Raw genomic sequence first — 8,243 nt, forward strand, 5'->3', positions numbered from 1 at the left:
CCTAGCAGAGTAACGGGGCAGGCCGGAAGAACCAACAAAGAATGTAAGAGTAGGGTATTTTCAAGGGAACATGGTAGTGGAGGTGTAAATCGGCCAAGGCTAAGTTGTCCATCTATTCCTGTTAGAAGGATCAAGGAACAGCGGGTAGGACCAGAGAAGGAAGTTAGGGCTGAATAAGTGGCCCCAGTGTCAATCAGAAAGGTTATAGCAGCCCCTGCCACATCCAGGGTTACCTGGGGCTCCTCCAGCCTTACGGGAACCATAGGGGCCTCTATATTAAGCCCCGGGCACCGTCAATCGTCCGTCTCTAGGATGTCGAGACCCGGGAAACTGTCTGGCTCCTGTTCTTGGTAATCAGCGATCACCGATAATGGCAGTTGGGTCTGAACTTTGCCTGGGGCATTGAGCCCCATCATACCCTTGTAACTGGGAGCCTTGGGTGCCGGCCCACTGGCTTGAGGGTGAGAGGGACAGCTCCTTCTCCATGGCCCATCTGCTGGCAAATAGGACAAGGGGTATTAGGCGGTGGGGCGTGAGAGTTTCTGACGGTGTGCCCTGGCTGACCGCATTGGTAGCAGGTCATCGGTGGCTTTTGACCGGTAGGAAGAGCTCCCGTTGTACCCTGCCAGACCGGGACTGGGGGACATCAAGAGCAAAGTATTGAGCATGTTTTCTTAATTTCTCTTTCTCTCTCTGTTCCCTCCTGTTCCTGGAGGCTTCCTTCCTGTTGTTAAAAAAACCTTAAAAGCCATATCAAGTAGCACAGGGAATGGGGTCTGGGGGCCCTGGTCTAGTTTTTGTAGCTTTTGCCTAATGTCTGGGGTTGACTTGCTTATGAAGTGGACCGCAAGTATTGCTCTTCCTGTTAGTATGCAGATCTAAGTTGGCATATTTTCTCATGGCTTCTGCTAGCCGGGCCTGAAAAAGGGCTGGGTTCTCAGAAGGGTCTCGAGTGACTTCCCTAAGCTTATTGTAATTGACAGGTTTAATGACTGCTTTCCTCATGCCCTCTAGAAGGCAGGTGATCATGTAGTCTCTCCTGGTTCGTGCCCCTGCTGGCCCATTATCATTTGCCTGGTATCTCCATCTGGGATCCGCTCTCAGGACCGCATCTGCTCCCATTCGATTTTCATTGGGATTTTCGAGCATGTGCCTCGTCTGCCCAAGCTTGGCCTGATGCCCATATCCTGTTTTTTCTCTTCATGAGTACAAGTGGTCAGGACTACATGAATGTCTTGCCAGGTCAGGTCAAAGGCTATGGTGAGGGCCTGAAATTCCTTGATAAATGTGGTGGGATACTGACTGAGGAAACCTAACTTGTTTTGAATTCGGGAAATGTCAGACATGGGAGGGAACATGGACTCAAATAGTGCCCATGTCTCCATTTGCTACTTCCCTTAAGGGAAGCATATTAGAATCTAATTCCTGGCGTTGGGCAGTCCTTGATCTTGTGTGGGGAGGGGCGAGGGGGCTTTCACCCTGATAAAGGGGGTGGCTGATGGCGAGCTGTGGGTTGAGGCAGGGGCAGGGGCTGAAGCAAAGGGGGTTGATGGGGTGGGGGACAGGAAAGGTCAGGTAGAGGGTCGCCTAGGATATCTGATGGAGAGGCAGAGGGGGCAGGGGGAGAAAGTGGCAACAGAAAGACACATGCGGCATGAGTCCCTCAGATCTGGATTCTGACTAAAGGCCATAAAGGTCTGGACATAAGGGACCTCTGAGTTCTTTCCTTGTTTCCAGCAAAAGAGATCAAGTTGGAGGATCGTGTTATAATTTAGTGTGCCATTAACAGGCCATTGTTCTCAGTCCCCCAGTTTATACTGGGGCCACACTGTATTACAAAAGAAAATGAGCCTCTTCTTTTTGAGATTTTCAGGGTCAAATGTTTTCCAGTTCCTGGGGATACAGCCGAGGGGTGAGTCTGAGGGAGGCTCCTGAGACATACCAGAACCTGTTCTTAGCCTGTATGCCATAGAAAGGGGGTGGGTACTGAGAGTCACCGGCTGACAGAAAGGCGTCCCCTTTGTCCCAGTGATCTCTCCGTGCGACTAAGGCACAAAATGGGCCGACCGTCCCAACAATCGCGTCCGACCATGAGAGGTGACCCCTGAGCGTGAGACTGAGGCACAAACCATGCAACTAAGGCATCGCGTGGCTCAGGCAGAGAAAGAAAGAAAAGAGACAGAGATTCCCAGGACCCACCGGGTGACTCCCTGTTTGGCGATTCCCTGAAACGTGAAAAGCACTCCTGGGACGGCTCAGAGGCAACACCGAGGCTCCTGTAAATCAATCTGGCCCGAGAAAAAGGTGAAAGTAACAGAGAAGACAGGCTGAGGAATTGGCCTTGTAGTCCTGCCGGGAAGGCGGCGGCCAAGGGGAGGGGGCTCAGTGTTCTGCTTGAACCAATACTCACGGTGCATGGAAGTTGTCTTGCTGGGGGCAGGTGCTCTAACAGCCTGGTCTGTTCCGTGACCCCCTTTCCCTTTCACGGGAGTCTTCAAGCGGCAGGAGCCCTAATGGCTTTTAAGTGCCTGACCCGTGCCCGTACGATATTAACTGGCCTGGTCCTGAGCCCAAGAGAGAAAGAGGAAAGGAGAGGCCTCACCCGCTTGGGTGGCAGCTACTGGGGCGTAATGGGTTGTGAGGCCTTCAGAACACACCAGAGGGTGCCTCTCGCCTGTTCACAGAGGGTTCGAAAAAAGAAACGACAGTGTGGAGGGGGCCCCCCCCGAGCGTCCCCGTACGGGCCACCAAAATACTGTGGTCACTGTGGGGGTTGGAAGAAGAATTTCCAGACACAAAGTGTTTTAGAAAAGAGTGAGTTTATTGAGAACAAAGAGCAGAGTTAGCGAGGGGCGCTGCAAATACAGCGGGCCCACTTCCTGATAGACCAGGGAGAGCCGACCCCCTTTGTGGGCTAGAAGCCAACTTTTACAGCCTCAAGACAAAGAAAACTGCTGGCAGGATGGCATTAGGTGATTTGTCAGGATGCTACAAGGTGAATATTGTACCTAATACGGAGTTGGGGGCTGTCTGGTTAGGTCAGGAGAGCCCATGGCAACGGTTGCTATGGCGGCTTGGTTAATTCTGGAGATTTTTGTCCTGTGCCCTCGATATAGGGCTCCACACTTGTAAACGGCATTGTTTTTAAATTCTGTACATTGCTAGGGCATAGAAAAATTATACATTACTAGGGTTATTAAAAATTGTACAGCTTTTTTTGGCTCTCGGAGCAGCACCATGGCGGTTGGAAAGAAAAAGTGCCTTACGAAAGGCGGTAAAGAGGGAGCCAAGAAGGAAGTGGTTGACCCATTTTCTAAGAAAGATTGGTATGATGTGAAAGCACCAGCTATGTTCAATATAAGAAATATTGGGAAAACACTAGTCACGAGAACTCAAGGAACCAAAATCGCATCGGATGGCCTCAAGGGTCGTGTGTTTGAAGTGAGCCTTGCTGATCTGCAGAATGATGAAGTTGCATTTAGAAAATTCAAGCTCATTACTGAGGACGTTCAGGGCAAAAACTGCCTGACTACTTTCCATGGCATGGATCTTACCCGTGACAAAATGTGCTCCATGGTCAAAAAATGGCAGACCATGATTGAAGCTCACGTTGATGTCAAGACTACCGATGGTTATTTGCTTCGTCTCTTCTGTGTGGGTTTTACTAAAAAACGCAACGATCAGATTCGGAAGACCTCTTATGCTCAGCACCAGCAGGACCGCCAGATCCGCAAGATGATGATGGAAATCATGACCCGAGAGGTGCAGACAAATGACTTGAAAGAGGTGGTCAATAAACTGATTCCAGACAGCATTGGAAAAGACATAGAAAAGGCCTGCCAATCTATTTATCCACTCCATGATGTCTTTGTTAGAAAAATAAAAATGCTGAAGAAGCCCAAGTTTGAATTGGGAAAACTCATGGAGCTACATGGTGAAGGTAGCAGTTCTGGAAAAGCTACTGGGGACGAGAGAGGTGCTAAAGTTGAACGAGCTGATGGATATGAGCCACCAGTCCAGGAATCTGTTTAAAAATCAGACTTTTAATGGTGACAAATAAAAGACCTCATTTGTGATATTAAAAAAAATTGTACACTGGTAGGATATTGAAAAATGATTTGTGTGTGTGTGTACTGCCTTCATATCGAATGACCTTGATAAACTACTTGAAATTCTAGGTTTTTGTAGATTCCTTAGAATTTTCTAGGATAGAAAATTATTTCTTCCTTTCCAATCTGTATACTTTTTTTTTTTTCTTGCTTTGGTGCACTGGCTAAGACTTCTAGTACAATTTTGAATAGAAGTGGTGAGAGTGGACATCCTTGCTTTGTTCCCATTCACATGGGGAAAGCATTCAGTCTTAAGTACGATGTCACCTGCTGGTTTTTGCTAGGTGCCTTTTATCAAGTTGAGGAAGTTCTCTTCTTTCCCTAGTTTGCTGAGATACTTTATCAGTACTGGATGCTTTATTTTGTCAAATGCCTTTTCTGTGTCAATTGAAATGATATGATAGGGACTTCTCTGGTGGCACAGTGGTTAAGAATCCGCCTGCCAATGCAAGGGACACGGGTTCGAGCTCTGGTCCGGGAAGATCCCACATGCTGCGGAGCAACTAAGCCCATGCACCACAACTATTGATGCCTGCGGTCTAGAGCCCATGAGCCACAGCTACTGAGCCTGCGTGCCACAACTACTGAAGCCCACACGCCTAGAGCCCGTGCTCCGCAAACAAGAGAAGCCACTGCAATAAGAAGCCTGTGCACCGCAACAAAGAGTAGTTCCTGCTCGACACAACTAGAGAAAGCCCACGCGAGCAGCAAAGACCCAATGCAGCCAAAAATAAATAAGTAAATTAATTTTTTTTTTTTAAAAAAGATAGTGTTTTCTTCCTGAGACCAATATTGGAAAACTTTTTCTGAAAAGGATCAGATAGCAAACATTTTAGGCTTTGTGGGCCAAGAGGCAAAATTTAAGATATTATGTATGCACTTAAAAAACAAAATTCTTGCCCTAACACTATTTGCCTAGGTGGACTTCCCAAGGGGTGGGCACACTTTGTGTCTAGTTGTTGGAGACATTCTTAGGATATAGAGCATCTGGCCTGAGGAGGAGGGGCTAGAAGGGCTGAGTCTTTTTTTTTTTTGGTATGCGGGCCTCTCACTGTTGTGGCCCCTCCCGTTGTGGAGCAGAGGCTCCGGACACGCAGGCTCAGCGGCCATGGCTCACGGGCCTAGCCGCTCCGCGGCATGTGGAATCTTCCCGGACTGGGGCACGAACCCGCGTCCCCTGCATCGGCAGGCGGACTCTCAACCACTGCGCCACCAGGGAAGCCCGGGCTGAGTCTTTTTGACATAAACAGTTTCACAGAAAATCAGCGTCAGAGAAGGCCACTTTGTTACCATGATACATCAAGGCAAAAACAAGACCATTCTGCAATCATGTCTCAACAGGGACAATACATGATTATCCAAACAAAAATGACCAACCCTCCCCCTCTCCTGGCTGATCTGAGTGACTGCTGCTTTTTTTTTTTAAACCAATAATACCTTTAGACTTGGTCTTGTTTTCTCTCTTTCTACTGGTACATAAGATTAATTATACCCAAACATAGACCCACTCAAAGGACATAATTCTATGTACATAGACCCACCCAAAGGACATAATTCTATGTCCAAATCTTTTTCTACATCTAAACTTTCTTCCCTCTTCTTGAAGAGGGAACATTATTAGCCTTTTACAGTATAATTGCATAATTGTGTGAAGTTGGATCCCTTTTTATTTTTCCTGTTCCAGTTCCTTTTTATCCACCCCACCCTTGTGAAACTTTTGAGATTTATTATTTAAAAAATCAGGTTTTTTTGGGGGGTGTGTGCCACACAGCATGCAGGATCTTAGTTCCCCGACCAAGAATCGAACCCATGTCCCCTGCAGTGGGAGCACAGAATCCTAACCATTGGACCACCAGCGAAGTCCCAAAAATCATTCAGTTGTTATTCACACACTTCAGTCAAGATAAACTGTCAAAATGATTTAAAAGAAAGAAATGTTATTAAACTGCAAGTTATTACATATTTATCAGAAGAATATGATTTGGGTCTTCTTATATGAAGTGACTAAGTTAATTCATACCCAAATTAATATAGGTTCCTTTTCTGTCACCAAGTTATTCTCTTAAACTCTCAGTTAACAGTCAACAGCGTTCTGCTGTTCTTGGGTGAAGGGTTCTGTAAATATCAACTAGATCAAGGTGGTTGATGTTGTCAATATCTGTCTTCACTGATTTTGTGTAGTTGTACTAACAGTTTCTGGGAGAGAGGCTAAAAATCTTTACCTCTGGTGGGTTTTCCGATTTTTTCCCTTTAGTTTTATAAGTTTTGCTTCATGTGTTTTAAAACTTTGTGATCTGTCCCATAAACGTTTAAAAATTATGTTATTGGTACCTCCCTGATGGTCCGGTGGTAAAGAGTTCACCTTCCGATGCAGGGGGTGCAGGTTCATTCCCTGGTCGGGAGCTAAAATCCCACATGCCTCGTGGCCAAAAAAAAAACAAAACATAAAACAGAAGCAATATTGTAACAAATTCAATAAAGACTTTAAAAATGGTCCACATAATTTTTTTAAGATTTTTTTTTTTATGTTACTGATGTACTGACCTTTTTATCACTGAAAAAAATTCCGTTTCAGCTCTGTAGGAGTCTTTGTAAAGAAATCTACTTTATCTAATATTAATATAACTGCTCCAGCCTTCTCATGCTTATGGGACAAGTCCTATGGACTCTTCCATCTGTGTACTTTCAACCCATCTGGCTCTTGATGTTTAAGGTACATTTCTCGAAGAGAGCATATAGTTACTTTTTAATCCATTCAATCCTTGCATTTGTATAGTTAAGATTTAATGTAATTATTTATGTGGTTATATTTAGGGCTACTGTTTTACTATTTACGTTTTACCCTCTTGTTTTTTTGTTCCTCTGTCTTCCCCTTCCTTCTCTCTTTGGGACTAATTAAGTATCTTAAAAATATATATATATATATATATATATATATTTATTTTATTTTTTTTTGTTTTTGGCTGCCTTGGGTCTTCGTCGCTGAGTGCGGGCTTTCTCTAGTTGTGGAGAGTGGGGGCTACTCTTCATTGTGGTGCATGGGCTTCTCATTGCAGCGGCTTGTCTTGTTGCGGAGTATAGGCTCTAGGTGTGTGGGCTTCAGTAGTTGTGGCATGCGGGCTCAGTAGTTGTGGCTCACAGGGTCTAGAGCACAGGCTCAGTAGTTGTGGTACACGGGCTTAGTTGCTCCGCGGCATGTGGGATCTTCCCAGACCAGGGCTCGAACCCGTGTCCCCTGCATTGGCAGGTGGATTCTTAACCACTGTGCACCAGGGAAGTCCTAATTAAGTATCTTTATGCGTTCCATTTTAATTATCTATTGGCTTTTTGGCTGTACTGCTGCATCATTTAACTAACAGTTGTTTTAGTGATTACAACATTCTTCATAATTTTTCAGTGAAAGTGTCATTTCATGTAAAGCGAATAATGTATATGTATTGCATCAACATACATTATATATTTTGCATCATCAGTCACATGTACATTAGTAAGTGAAGAAGAAATACAGTATATTATGTTTACATGTTTACCATTTCTGTCTTTCTCCCTTACTTCCTGGAGATCCATGTTTCCAGTGTCATTTCTGATCATACTGAAAAACTCCTCGAGCATTTATTATGGTGCAGTTCTGCTGGCAGTGAATTCTCTGTTTGCCTTTATTTGAAGATATCTTTACTTTGCCTTTATTTTGAAAGAACATTTTCTTTGAAAATAAGATTGGTTTGATTTTTTTTTTCTTGCAACACTTTAAAGACATTGCTCCTCTTTTTTTCTGCCCTAGATTTTTTTTCTGGTGCAGCATTTTTTTTTGTTCAAATATCAGCTGTCATTTGAATCACTGTTTCCCTCTGCAATATCATTTTTCTTTAGCTGCTTTCATGATTTGACTTTTATCCTTGATTTCCATCAGTTTGACTACAGTTGTATATAGGTCTGTCTTTCCTATTTGGAGTACACTGAGCTTTTTTTAAAATTTATTTTATTGAAGTATAGTTGATTTACAATGTTGTGTTAATTTCTGCTGTACAGCAAAGTGATTCAGTTATACATATATATTTACATTCTTTTTCATATTCTTTCCCATTATGGTTTATCATAGGATATTGAATATAGTTCCCTGTGCTATACAGTTAA

At 44.4% G+C, this 8,243-nt stretch overlaps 1 pseudogene; it reads left to right on the forward strand.

Annotated features, from left to right (window-relative positions):
* Positions 1-2,961: 2,961 nt before the first annotated feature.
* LOC114906872 lies at positions 2,962-4,080 on the forward strand (annotated as a pseudogene).
* Positions 4,081-8,243: the final 4,163 nt, after the last annotated feature.

Source organism: Monodon monoceros, unplaced genomic scaffold (assembly GCF_005190385.1).
Source record: "Monodon monoceros isolate NGI ecotype Baffin Bay Population unplaced genomic scaffold, NGI_Narwhal_1 Super_Scaffold_10, whole genome shotgun sequence".
Classification (NCBI taxonomy): Eukaryota; Metazoa; Chordata; class Mammalia; order Artiodactyla; family Monodontidae; genus Monodon; species Monodon monoceros.